At 47.7% G+C, this 15,778-nt stretch overlaps 3 non-coding genes across 3 annotated transcripts; all 3 read left to right on the top strand.

The window, feature by feature from the left end:
- Window positions 1-7,803: 7,803 nt before the first annotated feature.
- TRNAE-CUC (transfer RNA glutamic acid (anticodon CUC)) lies at window positions 7,804-7,875 on the top strand. Its single transcript has one exon. It is a non-coding gene; the product is annotated as a tRNA-Glu (tRNA).
- Window positions 7,876-9,893: 2,018 nt separating this feature from the next.
- Window positions 9,894-9,965, top strand: TRNAE-CUC (transfer RNA glutamic acid (anticodon CUC)). Its single transcript has one exon. It is a non-coding gene; the product is annotated as a tRNA-Glu (tRNA).
- Window positions 9,966-14,072: 4,107 nt separating this feature from the next.
- Window positions 14,073-14,144, top strand: TRNAE-CUC (transfer RNA glutamic acid (anticodon CUC)). Its single transcript has one exon. It is a non-coding gene; the product is annotated as a tRNA-Glu (tRNA).
- Window positions 14,145-15,778: the final 1,634 nt, after the last annotated feature.

Raw genomic sequence — 15,778 nt, 5'->3', positions numbered from 1 at the left:
TGGGCAGCGCCCCTGGCTACAACAGGATGGCTTCCCTAGGGCGAGGAACAGCATCCTGGGAACACCCAGCCAAACTGGACTATTGGTATAGTCACGTACAGTTTGACGCTATGCTGAAGCGGCGGTTGGATATCTACGGGTCCCTTCTAACCGAGGAAATGGTACCAAGAATAAGGAGAGAACTGGCGGAGTATCTGCAGATGGAAGCCGAATATCGGGCAGTGAGGGCAAAGTATTCCGTCCCTGCGCCCCAACAACAGCGTGAGTTACAGGGGGCCGAAGGGGCCGTCCTTTCCCCCCAGCAGCCGTGTGTCCTACAGAGAGCAGAGACAGTTGGTCCCTCTCTACAGCAACAGGACCATGGTAAGGGAGTGGAGACAGGCAGTCTCCCTCTCCAGCGGCAGTGTGTACCCCAGGGGGCCGAAGGTGCCGTCCTTCCCCCCCAGCAGCAGTGTGTCCTACAGAGAGCAGAGACAGTTGGTCCCTCTCTACAGCAACAGGACAATGGTAAGGGAGTGGAGACAGGCGGTCTCCCTCTCCAGCGGCAGTGTGTACCCCAGGGGGCCGAAGGTGCCGTCCTTCCCCCCCAGCAGCAGTATGTCCTACAGAGAGCAGAGACAGTTGGTCCCTCTCTACAGCAACAGGACCATGGTAAGGGAGCGGAGACAGGCGGTCTCCCTCTCCAGCGGCAGTGTGTACCCCAGGGGGCCGAAGGTGCCGTTCTTCCCCCCCAGCAGCAGTGTGTCCTACAGAGAGCAGAGACAGTTGGTCCCTCTCTACAGCAACAGGACCATGGTAAGGGAGTGGAGACAGGCGGTCTCCCTCTCCAGCGGCAGCCTGTGTTTCCAGGAGAGGAGCACAGCACCCCCTCTCCCCAGCGGCAGCTTCCCCCAACAAGGGGAGACACCAATCCTCCAGACGGCGCAGATGGGACCGTGGTCTCTGTGCCTGACCTACAGGGATGCTGGACAGCCCTTCCAGATCCCCAACTACCCTCACCGGGACACCCAGAGGAGGGGGTAAGTACAAATTCCCCTCCCCAGCTAACCCCTAGCGTGGCACCAGGGTTAACGGAGGCGATGCTAACCCCTCCTGACGTCCATGTTCCCTTGACTACTGAGCCGGACTATGGTCTCAGTACCCCAGCGGAAGAGCTGGCAGCTGGACAGAGCGCAGTCGGCCTCTGCCCTACCCTTGTCCCTGGTCCAGAGCCTGATGTCCTGCAGGCTACCCCAGCGGAAGAGCTGGCAGCTGGACAGAGCGCAGTCGGCCTCTGCCCTACCTTTGTCCCTGATCCAGAGCCTGATGTCCTGCAGGCTACCCCAGTGGAAGAGCTGGCATCTGGGCAGAGTACAGTCGGCCTCTGCCCTACCTTTTTCCCTGGTCCAGAGCCTGATGTCTTGCAGGCTACCCCAGCAGAAGAGCTGGCAGCTGGGCAGAGTGCAGTCGGCCTCTGCCCTACCTTTGTCCCTGGTCCAGAGCCTGATGTCCTGCAGGCTACCCCAGCAGAAGAGCTGGCATCTGGGCAGAGTGCAGTTGGCCTCTGCCCTTCAAGTACCCTCGGCATGTGGCCTCATTACCACAGCCAAATACCCAGGTGCAGTAACTGTGTGTTGTGGGTAGGCTGTTCCTGTACTTTGATGTTGTGGGGGGGCCACTCGGACATCTGTTTATTGTGGGTTGGTGGATCGACTAACGGAGGCACTGACCGACAGAAGGTCAGGTGCCTGGTTAGTCTTCCCCCCAAAGGGGAGATGTGTGACGAGGTGCCCTTCGCCACTTTGTCCTGGAGAGGCCTGCTTGCCCGCCTCCTCCCCTGCGACTATGGTCCTGGACTATATTGCACTGCAAACCCTGTATTCAGGCATATGGACTTGTATTAGACTGTCTTTTTCCCTTTATCTATGCTGTAGGTTTGGACTGCTAATATAACCTAACAGCCAGGGGATTTAGGCGAATATAGTGCATGAGAATGCCATTACTGGAGAATACAGCCGTTCGCATGATTTCATGCGAATTCTTTGTGCTCTGAATAGGTGGCCGCCATTTCGGGACTTTTCCACGTGTTCGCGGCCATCTTGCGTGCGAACAGCGGTGTTTGCCTGTGAACGCATGGAACTGAAATCGGAAGCACAAACAGGCGAATACCGCTAAGACCTCCAGACATCCAGAATTACGCACGGAAACTACCGAACGACCGGCCGTTCGGTAGTTATACTTAACTTAGTATGGGGATTCTAGCGACCACAAAGATGCGAATGGATGGCAAGAATTTCGTCTATTTTACCGTGCGAACGGAGACCGACCGCAAGGCCAAAACTCATGGAACTATTTTCGGCTAGTTGGTCTGTGCGGTCGGTCAAAACTTTGGAGCCCTGTATCTCCCGAACCATCCATCCGAATGGGCTGATTTTTGGACAGACTGTTCCCCTGAACAAGGGCTATTTGGGGATACCAGATTTAAAGCTGTACCCCCTGTTTTTGGGGTACATCCAGAACTTGGGTAAAATAATGTATGTTTTAATTGGGTTATGTGTTTATCTGAGGGGAGGAGACGTGGGGGTGTTACCATGCATGTGATTGGTCAATTTCATCCTCCCCCTGGGAGTGTCCTGTATGTACCTGATCCTAATAAAAAGCAGGCTGGGTGTTCCAGTCCTCAGACCTCTTCTGACCCTCAATACGTAGCCTTGTCTCGTTATTGGAGGGAACTGCTATATCACACTGGGGATTGCTATGCTCTGCATATTCCCCTGAGCTCTTAATCACTTAGCTCTTTTAAGAGCTTGTTCCAGATACGCTCTCCAGGAGGAGAGATCTTCCCCACACGTTCCTGAATGCTGAAGGTTCATTCCAGGGTGGACGGAAGACGGCGCGGCTCCAGTTAAGCTACGGCGGTTGTGGAGCCTGCGGTGGTTGTGGTGTCGTCTGCAGTGCTTGGAGTCCTCTGAGAGCGCTAGGAGCATCCATCAACGGAGGGTACTCGGTCGGGGTACACGGAGCTCCGTTACAGCGTGCACATGGTCCTATGCCCAAAACAGTTCCATGAAATCAGTGCTAACAGTCGGTCACGTTTGGTAGGCTTTTACAGGTTTCCCTGCAGGGCCCATAATTTGTGGGTAGGAGGCTGGCAAGCAGGCTCCTCCAGGAGCTCGTGGCAAACTCACTTGGAGAGGGAGGAGAGCTATGATACGCCCAGGAAATGGAGATAACGAGATGGTTAAATAATGGTTGATTGAAGCTGTCAGGTGTAGCTCGCACTTTAATTTGAAATCGGTTTCCTTTTTGCCTTTAAAATAAGCGATCTTGCTGCAGTCTAATTAGGGCGCATTGAGGAAATCTGTGTAAGAATGGACCTTGCTGACATTTTCAGTGCCTTAACCCCTTAAGGACACATGACATGTGTGACATGTCATGATGCCCATTTATTCCAGAAGTTTGGTCCTTAAGGGGTTAAAAGGCAAACGTTTGAATTGCACTGTCGCGTGGAAACCTTGAGCTTCTGGATACCACAAACTCGTTTTCTCACAGTTTCTAGCAGCTCACACTTCCCTGGTGGTCTAGTGGTTAGGATTCAGCGCTCTCACCGCCGCGGCCCGGGTTCGATTCCCGGTCAGGGAAAATTAACCTTTTCCCGCAACAAGCAAAATGTGCCCTAAAAATACATAAATCCCCACAAATAGTTAAATCCCCTAATAGCCCTGATCTGGGTGACCAACATATCCAAAGATCACACATATCAGTTCAGGGGTTCAGGAATTTCCTGGAAGTCATAATTTTGACCAAGCGTGCACATGGTCCTATGCCCAAAACAGTTCCATGAAATCAGTGCTAACAGTCGGTCAAGTTTGGTAGGCTTTTACAGGTTTCCCTGCAGGGCCCATAATCTGTGGGTAGGAGGCTGGCAAGCAGGCTCCTCCAGGAGCTTGTGGCAAACTCACTTGGAGAGGGAGGAGAGCTATGATACGCCCAGGAAATGGAGATAATGAGATGGTTAAATAATGGTTGATTGAAGCTGTCAGGTGTAGCTCGCACTTTAATTTGAAATCGGTTTCCTTTTTGCCTTTAAAATAAGCGATCTTGCTGCAGTCTAATTAGGGCGCATTGAGGAAATCTGTGTAAGAATGGACCTTGCTGACATTTTCAGTGCCTTAAAAGGCAAACGTTTGAATTGCACTTTCGCGTGGAAACCTTGAGCTTCTGGATACCACAAACTCGTTTTCTCACAGTTTCTAGCAGCTCACAGTTCCCTGTCGTCTAGTGGTTAGGATTCAGCGCTCTCACCGCCGCGCCCCGGGTTCGATTCCTGGTCAGGGAAAGTTAATCTTTTCCCGCAACAAGCAAAATGTTCCCTAAAAATACATAAAACCCACAAATGTTACATCCCCTAATAGCCCTGATCTGGGTGACCAACATATCCAAAGATCACACATATCAGTTCAGGGGTTCAGGAATTTCCTGGAAGTCATAATTTTGACCAAGCATGCACATGATCCTATGCCCAAAACATTTCCATGAAATCAGTGCTAACAGTCGGTCACGTTTGGTAGGCTTTTACAGGTTTCCCTGCAGGGCCCATAATCTGTGGGTAGGAGGCTGGCAAGCAGGCTCCTCCAGGAGCTCGTGGCAAACTCACTTGGAGAGGGAGGAGAGCTATGATACGCCCAGGAAATGGAGATAACGAGATGGTTAAATAATGGTTGATTGAAGCTGTCAGGTGTAGCTCACACTTTAATTTGAAATCGGTTTCCTTTTTGCCTTTAAAATAAGCGATCTTGCTGCAGTCTAATTAGGGCGCATTGAGGAAATCTGTGTAAGAATGGACCTTGCTGACATTTTCAGTGCCTTAAAAGGCAAACGTTTGAATTGCACTTTCGCGTGGAAACCTTGAGCTTCTGGATACCACAAACTCGTTTTCTCACAGATTTTAGCAGCTCACAGTTCCCTGTCGTCTAGTGGTTAGGATTCAGCGCTCTCACCGCCGCGGCCCGGGTTCGATTCCCGGTCAGGGAAAGGTAATCTTTTCCCACAACAAGCAAAATGTTCCCTAAAAATACATAAAACCCCACAAATGTTACATCCCCTAATAGCCCTGATCTGGGTGACCAACATATCCAAAGATCACACATATCAGTTCAGGGGTTCAGGAATTTCCTGGAAGTCATAATTTTGACCAAGCATGCACATGATCCTATGCCCAAAACATTTCCATGAAATCAGTGCTAACAGTCGGTCACGTTTGGTAGGCTTTTACAGGTTTCCCTGCAGGGCCCATAATCTGTGGGTAGGAGGCTGGCAAGCAGGCTCCTCCAGGAGCTTGTGGCAAACTCACTTGGAGAGGGAGGAGAGCTATGATACGCCCAGGAAATGGAGATAATGAGATGGTTAAATAATGGTTGATTGAAGCTGTCAGGTGTAGCTCGCACTTTAATTTGAAATCGGTTTCCTTTTTGCCTTTAAAATAAGCGATCTTGCTGCAGTCTAATTAGGGCGCATTGAGGAAATCTGTGTAAGAATGGACCTTGCTGACATTTTCAGTGCCTTAACCCCTTAAGGACACATGACATGTGTGACATGTCATGATGCCCATTTATTCCAGAAGTTTGGTCCTTAAGGGGTTAAAAGGCAAACGTTTGAATTGCACTGTCGCGTGGAAACCTTGAGCTTCTGGATACCACAAACTCGTTTTCTCACAGTTTCTAGCAGCTCACACTTCCCTGGTGGTCTAGTGGTTAGGATTCAGCGCTCTCACCGCCGCGGCCCGGGTTCGATTCCCGGTCAGGGAAAATTAACCTTTTCCCGCAACAAGCAAAATGTGCCCTAAAAATACATAAATCCCCACAAATAGTTAAATCCCCTAATAGCCCTGATCTGGGTGACCAACATATCCAAAGATCACACATATCAGTTCAGGGGTTCAGGAATTTCCTGGAAGTCATAATTTTGACCAAGCGTGCACATGGTCCTATGCCCAAAACAGTTCCATGAAATCAGTGCTAACAGTCGGTCAAGTTTGGTAGGCTTTTACAGGTTTCCCTGCAGGGCCCATAATCTGTGGGTAGGAGGCTGGCAAGCAGGCTCCTCCAGGAGCTTGTGGCAAACTCACTTGGAGAGGGAGGAGAGCTATGATACGCCCAGGAAATGGAGATAATGAGATGGTTAAATAATGGTTGATTGAAGCTGTCAGGTGTAGCTCGCACTTTAATTTGAAATCGGTTTCCTTTTTGCCTTTAAAATAAGCGATCTTGCTGCAGTCTAATTAGGGCGCATTGAGGAAATCTGTGTAAGAATGGACCTTGCTGACATTTTCAGTGCCTTAAAAGGCAAACGTTTGAATTGCACTTTCGCGTGGAAACCTTGAGCTTCTGGATACCACAAACTCGTTTTCTCACAGTTTCTAGCAGCTCACAGTTCCCTGTCGTCTAGTGGTTAGGATTCAGCGCTCTCACCGCCGCGCCCCGGGTTCGATTCCTGGTCAGGGAAAGTTAATCTTTTCCCGCAACAAGCAAAATGTTCCCTAAAAATACATAAAACCCACAAATGTTACATCCCCTAATAGCCCTGATCTGGGTGACCAACATATCCAAAGATCACACATATCAGTTCAGGGGTTCAGGAATTTCCTGGAAGTCATAATTTTGACCAAGCATGCACATGATCCTATGCCCAAAACATTTCCATGAAATCAGTGCTAACAGTCGGTCACGTTTGGTAGGCTTTTACAGGTTTCCCTGCAGGGCCCATAATCTGTGGGTAGGAGGCTGGCAAGCAGGCTCCTCCAGGAGCTCGTGGCAAACTCACTTGGAGAGGGAGGAGAGCTATGATACGCCCAGGAAATGGAGATAACGAGATGGTTAAATAATGGTTGATTGAAGCTGTCAGGTGTAGCTCACACTTTAATTTGAAATCGGTTTCCTTTTTGCCTTTAAAATAAGCGATCTTGCTGCAGTCTAATTAGGGCGCATTGAGGAAATCTGTGTAAGAATGGACCTTGCTGACATTTTCAGTGCCTTAAAAGGCAAACGTTTGAATTGCACTTTCGCGTGGAAACCTTGAGCTTCTGGATACCACAAACTCGTTTTCTCACAGATTTTAGCAGCTCACAGTTCCCTGTCGTCTAGTGGTTAGGATTCAGCGCTCTCACCGCCGCGGCCCGGGTTCGATTCCCGGTCAGGGAAAGGTAATCTTTTCCCACAACAAGCAAAATGTTCCCTAAAAATACATAAAACCCCACAAATGTTACATCCCCTAATAGCCCTGATCTGGGTGACCAACATATCCAAAGATCACACATATCAGTTCAGGGGTTCAGGAATTTCCTGGAAGTCATAATTTTGACCAAGCATGCACATGATCCTATGCCCAAAACATTTCCATGAAATCAGTGCTAACAGTCGGTCACGTTTGGTAGGCTTTTACAGGTTTCCCTGCAGGGCCCATAATCTGTGGGTAGGAGGCTGGCAAGCAGGCTCCTCCAGGAGCTTGTGGCAAACTCACTTGGAGAGGGAGGAGAGCTATGATACGCCCAGGAAATGGAGATAATGAGATGGTTAAATAATGGTTGATTGAAGCTGTCAGGTGTAGCTCGCACTTTAATTTGAAATCGGTTTCCTTTTTGCCTTTAAAATAAGCGATCTTGCTGCAGTCTAATTAGGGCGCATTGAGGAAATCTGTGTAAGAATGGACCTTGCTGACATTTTCAGTGCCTTAAAAGGCAAACGTTTGAATTGCACTGTCGCGTGGAAACCTTGAGCTTCTGGATACCACAAACTCGTTTTCTCACAGTTTCAAGCAGCTCACAGTTCCTTGGTAGTCTAGTGGTTAGGATTCGGCGCTCTCACCGCCGCGGCCCGGGTTCGATTCCCGGTCAGGGAAAGTTAATCTTTTCCCGCAACAAGCAAAATGTGCCCTAAAAATACATTAAACCCCACAAATGTTACATCCCCTAATAGCCCTGATCTGGGTGACCAACATATCCAAAGATCACACATATCAGTTCAGGGGTTCAGGAATTTCCTGGAAGTCATAATTTTGACAAAGCGTGCATATGGTCCTATGCCCAAAACAGTTCCATGAAATCAGTGCTAACAGTCGGTCACGTTTGGTAGGCTTTTACAGGTTTCCCTGCAGGGCCCATAATCTGTGGGTAGGAGGCTGGCAAGCAGGCTCCCCTTAGGAGCTCGTGGCAAACTCACTTGGAGAGGGAGGAGAGCTATGATACGCCCAGGAAATGGAGATAACGAGATGGTTAAATAATGGTTGATTGAAGCTGTCAGGTGTAGCTCGCACTTTAATTTGAAATCGGTTTCCTTTTTGCCTTTAAAATAAGCGATCTTGCTGCAGTCTAATTAGGGCGCATTGAGGAAATCTGTGTAAGAATGGACCTTGCTGACATTTTCAGTGCCTTAAAAGGCAAACGTTTGAATTGCACTTTCGCGTGGAAACCTTGAGCTTCTGAATACCACAAACTCGTTTTCTCACAGTTTCTAGCAGCTCACAGTTCCCTGTCGTCTAGTGGTTAGGATTCAGCGCTCTCACCGCCGCGGCCCGGGTTCGATTCCCGGTCAGGGAAAGTTAATCTTTTCCCGCAACAAGCAAAATGTTCCCTAAAAATACATAAAACCCCACAAATGTTACATCCCCTAATAGCCCTGATCTGGGTGACCAACATATCCAAAGATCACACATATCAGTTCAGGGGTTCAGGAATTTCCTGGAAGTCATAATTTTGACCAAGCATGCACATGATCCTATGCCCAAAACATTTCCATGAAATCAGTGCTAACAGTCGGTCACGTTTGGTAGGCTTTTACAGGTTTCCCTGCAGGGCCCATAATCTGTGGGTAGGAGGCTGGCAAGCAGGCTCCTCCAGGAGCTCGTGGCAAACTCACTTGGAGAGGGAGGAGAGCTATGATACGCCCAGGAAATGGAGATAACGAGATGGTTAAATAATGGTTGATTGAAGCTGTCAGGTGTAGCTCACACTTTAATTTGAAATCGGTTTCCTTTTTGCCTTTAAAATAAGCGATCTTGCTGCAGTCTAATTAGGGCGCATTGAGGAAATCTGTGTAAGAATGGACCTTGCTGACATTTTCAGTGCCTTAAAAGGCAAACGTTTGAATTGCACTTTCGCGTGGAAATCTTGAGCTTCTGGATACCACAAACTCGTTTTCTCACAGATTTTAGCAGCTCACAGTTCCCTGTCGTCTAGTGGTTAGGATTCAGCGCTCTCACCGCCGCGGCCCGGGTTCGATTCCCGGTCAGGGAAAGGTAATCTTTTCCCACAACAAGCAAAATGTTCCCTAAAAATACATAAAACCCCACAAATGTTACATCCCCTAATAGCCCTGATCTGGGTGACCAACATATCCAAAGATCACACATATCAGTTCAGGGGTTCAGGAATTTCCTGGAAGTCATAATTTTGACCAAGCATGCACATGATCCTATGCCCAAAACATTTCCATGAAATCAGTGCTAACAGTCGGTCACGTTTGGTAGGCTTTTACAGGTTTCCCTGCAGGGCCCATAATCTGTGGGTAGGAGGCTGGCAAGCAGGCTCCTCCAGGAGCTTGTGGCAAACTCACTTGGAGAGGGAGGAGAGCTATGATACGCCCAGGAAATGGAGATAATGAGATGGTTAAATAATGGTTGATTGAAGCTGTCAGGTGTAGCTCGCACTTTAATTTGAAATCGGTTTCCTTTTTGCCTTTAAAATAAGCGATCTTGCTGCAGTCTAATTAGGGCGCATTGAGGAAATCTGTGTAAGAATGGACCTTGCTGACATTTTCAGTGCCTTAAAAGGCAAACGTTTGAATTGCACTGTCGCGTGGAAACCTTGAGCTTCTGGATACCACAAACTCGTTTTCTCACAGTTTCAAGCAGCTCACAGTTCCTTGGTAGTCTAGTGGTTAGGATTCGGCGCTCTCACCGCCGCGGCCCGGGTTCGATTCCCGGTCAGGGAAAGTTAATCTTTTCCCGCAACAAGCAAAATGTGCCCTAAAAATACATTAAACCCCACAAATGTTACATCCCCTAATAGCCCTGATCTGGGTGACCAACATATCCAAAGATCACACATATCAGTTCAGGGGTTCAGGAATTTCCTGGAAGTCATAATTTTGACAAAGCGTGCATATGGTCCTATGCCCAAAACAGTTCCATGAAATCAGTGCTAACAGTCGGTCACGTTTGGTAGGCTTTTACAGGTTTCCCTGCAGGGCCCATAATCTGTGGGTAGGAGGCTGGCAAGCAGGCTCCCCTTAGGAGCTCGTGGCAAACTCACTTGGAGAGGGAGGAGAGCTATGATACGCCCAGGAAATGGAGATAACGAGATGGTTAAATAATGGTTGATTGAAGCTGTCAGGTGTAGCTCGCACTTTAATTTGAAATCGGTTTCCTTTTTGCCTTTAAAATAAGCGATCTTGCTGCAGTCTAATTAGGGCGCATTGAGGAAATCTGTGTAAGAATGGACCTTGCTGACATTTTCAGTGCCTTAAAAGGCAAACGTTTGAATTGCACTTTCGCGTGGAAACCTTGAGCTTCTGAATACCACAAACTCGTTTTCTCACAGTTTCTAGCAGCTCACAGTTCCCTGTCGTCTAGTGGTTAGGATTCAGCGCTCTCACCGCCCCGGCCCGGGTTCGATTCCCGGTCAGGGAAAGTTAATCTTTTCCCGCAACAAGTAAAATGTTCCCTAAAAATACATAAAACCCCACAAATGTTACATCCCCTAATAGCCCTGATCTGGGTGACCAACATATCCAAAGATCACACATATCAGTTCAGGGGTTCAGGAATTTCCTGGAAGTCATAATTTTGACCAAGCATGCACATGATCCTATGCCCAAAACATTTCCATGAAATCAGTGCTAACAGTCGGTCACGTTTGGTAGGCTTTTACAGGTTTCCCTGCAGGGCCCATAATCTGTGGGTAGGAGGCTGGCAAGCAGGCTCCTCCAGGAGCTCGTGGCAAACTCACTTGGAGAGGGAGGAGAGCTATGATACGCCCAGGAAATGGAGATAACGAGATGGTTAAATAATGGTTGATTGAAGCTGTCAGGTGTAGCTCACACTTTAATTTGAAATCGGTTTCCTTTTTGCCTTTAAAATAAGCGATCTTGCTGCAGTCTAATTAGGGCGCATTGAGGAAATCTGTGTAAGAATGGACCTTGCTGACATTTTCAGTGCCTTAAAAGGCAAACGTTTGAATTGCACTTTCGCGTGGAAATCTTGAGCTTCTGGATACCACAAACTCGTTTTCTCACAGTTTTTAGCAGCTCACAGTTCCCTGTCGTCTAGTGGTTAGGATTCAGCGCTCTCACCGCCGCGGCCCGGGTTCGATTCCCGGTCAGGGAAAGTTAATCTTTTCCCGCAACAAGCAAAATGTTCCCTAAAAATACATAAAACCCCACAAATGTTACATCCCCTAATAGCCCTGATCTGGGTGACCAACATATCCAAAGATCACACATATCAGTTCAGGGGTTCAGGAATTTCCTGGAAGTCATAATTTTGACCAAGCATGCACATGATCCTATGCCCAAAACATTTCCATGAAATCAGTGCTAACAGTCGGTCACGTTTGGTAGGCTTTTACAGGTTTCCCTGCAGGGCCCATAATCTGTGGGTAGGAGGCTGGCAAGCAGGCTCCTCCAGGAGCTTGTGGCAAACTCACTTGGAGATGGAGGAGAGCTATGATACGCCCAGGAAATGGAGATAATGAGATGGTTAAATAATGGTTGATTGAAGCTGTCAGGTGTAGCTCGCACTTTAATTTGAAATCGGTTTCCTTTTTGCCTTTAAAATAAGCGATCTTGCTGCAGTCTAATTAGGGCGCATTGAGGAAATCTGTGTAAGAATGGACCTTGCTGACATTTTCAGTGCCTTAAAAGGCAAACGTTTGAATTGCACTGTCGCGTGGAAACCTTGAGCTTCTGGATACCACAAACTTGTTTTCTCACAGTTTCAAGCAGCTCACAGTTCCCTGGTAGTCTAGTGGTTAGGATTCGGCGCTCTCACCGCCGCGGCCCGGGTTCGATTTCCGGTCAGGGAAAGTTAATCTTTTCCCGCAACAAGCAAAATGTGCCCTAAAAATACATTAAACCCCACAAATGTTACATCCCCTAATAGCCCTGATCTGGGTGACCAACATATCCAAAGATCACACATATCAGTTCAGGGGTTCAGGAATTTCCTGGAAGCCATAATTTTGACCAAGCGTGCACATGGTCCTATGCCCAAAACAGTTCCATGAAATCAGTGCTAACAGTCGGTTAAGTTTGGTAGGCTTTTACAGGTTTCCCTGCAGGGCCCATAATCTGTGGGTAGGAGGCTGGCAAGCAGGCTCCTCCAGGAGCTTGTGGCAAACTCACTTGGAGAGGGAGGAGAGCTATGATACGCCCAGGAAATGGAGATAACGAGATGGTTAAATAATGGTTGATTGAAGCTGTCAGGTGTAGCTCACACTTTAATTTGAAATCGGTTTCCTTTTTGCCTTTAAAATAAGCGATCTTGCTGCAGTCTAATTAGGGCGCATTGAGGAAATCTGTGTAAGAATGGACCTTGCTGACATTTTCAGTGCCTTAAAAGGCAAACGTTTGAATTGCACTTTCGCGTGGAAACCTTGAGCTTCTGGATACCACAAACTCGTTTTCTCACAGTTTCTAGCAGCTCACAGTTCCCTGTCGTCTAGTGGTTAGGATTCAGCGCTCTCACCGCCCCGGCCCGGGTTCGATTCCCGGTCAGGGAAAGTTAATCTTTTCCCGCAACAAGTAAAATGTTCCCTAAAAATACATAAAACCCCACAAATGTTACATCCCCTAATAGCCCTGATCTGGGTGACCAACATATCCAAAGATCACACATATCAGTTCAGGGGTTCAGGAATTTCCTGGAAGTCATAATTTTGACCAAGCGTGCACATGGTCCTATGCCCAAAACAGTTCCATGAAATCAGTGCTAACAGTCGGTCACGTTTGGTAGGCTTTTACAGGTTTCCCTGCAGGGCCCATAATCTGTGGGTAGGAGGCTGGCAAGCAGGCTCCTCCAGGAGCTCGTGGCAAACTCACTTGGAGAAGGAGGAGAGCTATGATATGCCCAGGAAATGGAGATAACGAGATGGTTAAATAATGGTTGATTGAAGCTGTCAGGTGTAGCTCGCACTTTAATTTGAAATCGGTTTCCTTTTTGCCTTTAAAATAAGCGATCTTGCTGCAGTCTAATTAGGGCGCATTGAGGAAATCTGTGTAAGAATGGACCTTGCTGACATTTTCAGTGCCTTAAAAGGCAAACGTTTGAATTGCACTTTCGCGTGGAAACCTTGAGCTTCTGGATACCACAAACTCGTTTTCTCACAGATTTTAGCAGCTCACAGTTCCCTGTCGTCTAGTGGTTAGGATTCAGCGCTCTCACCGCCGCGGCCCGGGTTCGATTCCCGGTCAGGGAAAGGTAATCTTTTCCCGCAACAAGCAAAATGTTCCCTAAAAATACATAAAACCCCACAAATGTTACATCCCCTAATAGCCCTGATCTGGGTGACCAACATATCCAAAGATCACACATATCAGTTCAGGGGTTCAGGAATTTCCTGGAAGTCATAATTTTGACCAAGCATGCACATGATCCTATGCCCAAAACATTTCCATGAAATCAGTGCTAACAGTCGGTCTCGTTTGGTAGGCTTTTACAGGTTTCCCTGCAGGGCCCATAATCTGTGGGTAGGAGGCTGGCAAGCAGGCTCCTCCAGGAGCTTGTGGCAAACTCACTTGGAGAGGGAGGAGAGCTATGATACGCCCAGGAAATGGAGATAATGAGATGGTTAAATAATGGTTGATTGAAGCTGTCAGGTGTAGCTCGCACTTTAATTTGAAATCGGTTTCCTTTTTGCCTTTAAAATAAGCGATCTTGCTGCAGTCTAATTAGGGCGCATTGAGGAAATCTGTGTAAGAATGGACCTTGCTGACATTTTCAGTGCCTTAAAAGGCAAACGTTTGAATTGCACTGTCGCGTGGAAACCTTGAGCTTCTGGATACCACAAACTCGTTTTCTCACAGTTTCAAGCAGCTCACAGTTCCCTGGTAGTCTAGTGGTTAGGATTCGGTGCTCTCACCGCCGCGGCCCGGGTTCGATTCCCGGTCAGGGAAAGTTAATCTTTTCCCGCAACAAGCAAAATGTGCCCTAAAAATACATTAAACCCCACAAATGTTACATCCCCTAATAGCCCTGATCTGGGTGACCAACATATCCAAAGATCACACATATCAGTTCAGGGGTTCAGGAATTTCCTGGAAGTCATAATTTTGACAAAGCGTGCATATGGTCCTATGCCCAAAACAGTTCCATGAAATCAGTGCTAACAGTCGGTCACGTTTGGTAGGCTTTTACAGGTTTCCCTGCAGGGCCCATAATCTGTGGGTAGGAGGCTGGCAAGCAGGCTCCCCTTAGGAGCTCGTGGCAAACTCACTTGGAGAGGGAGGAGAGCTATGATACGCCCAGGAAATGGAGATAACGAGATGGTTAAATAATGGTTGATTGAAGCTGTCAGGTGTAGCTCGCACTTTAATTTGAAATCGGTTTCCTTTTTGCCTTTAAAATAAGCGATCTTGCTGCAGTCTAATTAGGGCGCATTGAGGAAATCTGTGTAAGAATGGACCTTGCTGACATTTTCAGTGCCTTAAAAGGCAAACGTTTGAATTGCACTTTCGCGTGGAAACCTTGAGCTTCTGGATACCACAAACTCGTTTTCTCACAGTTTCTAGCAGCTCACAGTTCCCTGTCGTCTAGTGGTTAGGATTCAGCGCTCTCACCGCCGCGGCCCGGGTTCGATTCCCGGTCAGGGAAAGTTAATCTTTTCCCGCAACAAGCAAAATGTTCCCTAAAAATACATAAAACCCCACAAATGTTACATCCCCTAATAGCCCTGATCTGGGTGACCAACATATCCAAAGATCACACATATCAGTTCAGGGGTTCAGGAATTTCCTGGAAGTCATAATTTTGACCAAGCATGCACATGATCCTATGCCCAAAACATTTCCATGAAATCAGTGCTAACAGTCGGTCACGTTTGGTAGGCTTTTACAGGTTTCCCTGCAGGGCCCATAATCTGTGGGTAGGAGGCTGGCAAGCAGGCTCCTCCAGGAGCTCGTGGCAAACTCACTTGGAGAGGGAGGATAGCTATGATACGCCCAGGAAATGGAGATAACGAGATGGTTAAATAATGGTTGATTGAAGCTGTCAGGTGTAGCTCACACTTTAATTTGAAATCGGTTTCCTTTTTGCCTTTAAAATAAGCGATCTTGCTGCAGTCTAATTAGGGCGCATTGAGGAAATCTGTGTAAGAATGGACCTTGCTGACATTTTCAGTGCCTTAAAAGGCAAACGTTTGAATTGCACTTTCGCGTGGAAACCTTGAGCTTCTGGATACCACAAACTCATTTTCTCACAGTTTTTAGCAGCTCACAGTTCCCTGTCGTCTAGTGGTTAGGATTCAGCGCTCTCACCGCCGCGGCCCGGGTTCGATTCCCGGTCAGGGAAAGTTAATCTTTTCCCGCAACAAGCAAAATGTTCCCTAAAAATACATAAAACCCCACAAATGTTACATCCCCTAATAGCCCTGATCTGGGTGACCAACATATCCAAAGATCACACATATCAGTTCAGGGGTTCAGGAATTTCCTGGAAGTCATAATTTTGACCAAGCATGCACATGATCCTATGCCCAAAACATTTCCATGAAATCAGTGCTAACAGTCGGTCACGTTTGGTAGGCTTTTAC

This window comes from Pelobates fuscus, chromosome 3 (assembly GCF_036172605.1).
Source record: "Pelobates fuscus isolate aPelFus1 chromosome 3, aPelFus1.pri, whole genome shotgun sequence".
In the NCBI taxonomy this organism is placed as follows: domain Eukaryota; kingdom Metazoa; phylum Chordata; class Amphibia; order Anura; family Pelobatidae; genus Pelobates; species Pelobates fuscus.
This window is presented reverse-complemented; position numbering and strand designations above follow the sequence as displayed.